This window comes from Asparagus officinalis, chromosome 2 (assembly GCF_001876935.1).
Source record: "Asparagus officinalis chromosome 2, Aspof.V1, whole genome shotgun sequence".
Classification (NCBI taxonomy): Eukaryota; Viridiplantae; Streptophyta; class Magnoliopsida; order Asparagales; family Asparagaceae; genus Asparagus; species Asparagus officinalis.
This window is the reverse complement of record NC_033795.1, coordinates 71,994,247-71,995,585: the sequence shown is the minus strand read 5'-3', so window position 1 is coordinate 71,995,585 and position 1,339 is coordinate 71,994,247. Positions and strand designations below refer to the sequence as shown.

Below are 1,339 nucleotides of genomic sequence, written 5' to 3'. Positions count from 1 at the left end.
TAAGTAATGTCGAGCCCACAATCCCTTATTCAGGTATATCCGTATCCAATGTCATTTTCCTTATGTAAGCTTTCCTCATCCTTCAGCATTTGGGTTACCCTGCAGATGTTGCGATGGAGGGGCCAAGCTTCTCGAAGCCGGATGCCGGCTTATTAGCTGACATGCTGGCTGAGCAGACTTCCAGAGGGACCGAGAGACCATTCTTCGGGAACGATTCATCTACCGGTATATATCTGATTTTCTCCCTCTTGCCCGATATTTCATATGACTAATGAATGATTGATTATCGCAGCGTCTACCATTGGAGTTAGCCCGGTATCTATCCCTGGCATATCCAGTTTGCCTCAGAGCGACGGGCTTGCAGGTATGTATACGATTCAGGGATATTGTACTTTCCTATGTTTATCTGTCTTTTGACTAATGAGTGCAATCATAGGACCAGCCGCTAGGACTGATTCTCATATGACTCCTGGCATCCCTCAAATGCCTACGGGTGAAGGATCTACAGGTATGCGGATGACTGTACTATCCCCATCCTTCTTATTTGTCTAAATTTTCATTTTGACTAATAAGAGGGTGTCACCATAGGACCAGCCGCTTGGGCCGATACTCTTATGACTCTTGGCATTCCGGCTGCATCTGAGGACATGGGGATTGCAGGTATTCATACGACCTTCTTATCCCGATTCTCCTTATTTGTCCAAATTTCCATTTGGGTTAACATAGGAATGTCACTGTAGGACCAGGCGTTCAGCCTGATACTGCTACAGTCCCCAGGGTTGAAAGTCTTCATAGCAGTGGTGCCTCCCCGTCTTTGCCGAGTGGTGCGAGCAATCTGTCTGCAGGGGCTGACGTACCCTCTTCTGCTGCTGTCCCAGAGCCTGTCGGACCTCAACCCGAGGGGACGTCTGTTGGTGTCGGTATGTTCAGAACTTGCCTTTTGACTTTCCTTTCCATATTCGATAGTTCACTGAGCTTCCAAGTTGTTGCTTGTAGGATCTCGATCTTCTTTGCACGAGCGTGTCCGTAGCCTTTTGGCCGATACTGACGCCTTCTATAATGGCTTGATCGAGAAGCTTCTTCACCGAGGAGGCGGTTTTGATCAGTTCCGGCGTTCCTTCTCTCGCCACATGACGATGATGAGGGAAGAAGGATACCCGGAACTGGCTGATTCCTTCACTGCTGATTTCGCCGCCCTGGAGTCAGAGATACGAGAGTTGAAGGAACTGGAGGTTACCGGGACTTCTTCTTTCGTATCCTCTGAGTTAGAGCATAGGATGGCGCAGTGGCGTGAACTGAGATCTTCCGTCGGGCGTGAGCTTCAGTCACGCGAGAGCTC

The 1,339-nt window shown here is 49.1% G+C and overlaps 1 long non-coding RNA gene across 1 annotated transcript; it reads left to right on the top strand.

Annotated features, from left to right (window-relative positions):
* LOC109829743 lies at positions 187-473 on the top strand. Its single transcript, XR_002244124.1, has 3 exons — positions 187-225; positions 293-364; positions 437-473. It is a non-coding gene; the product is annotated as an uncharacterized LOC109829743 (long non-coding RNA).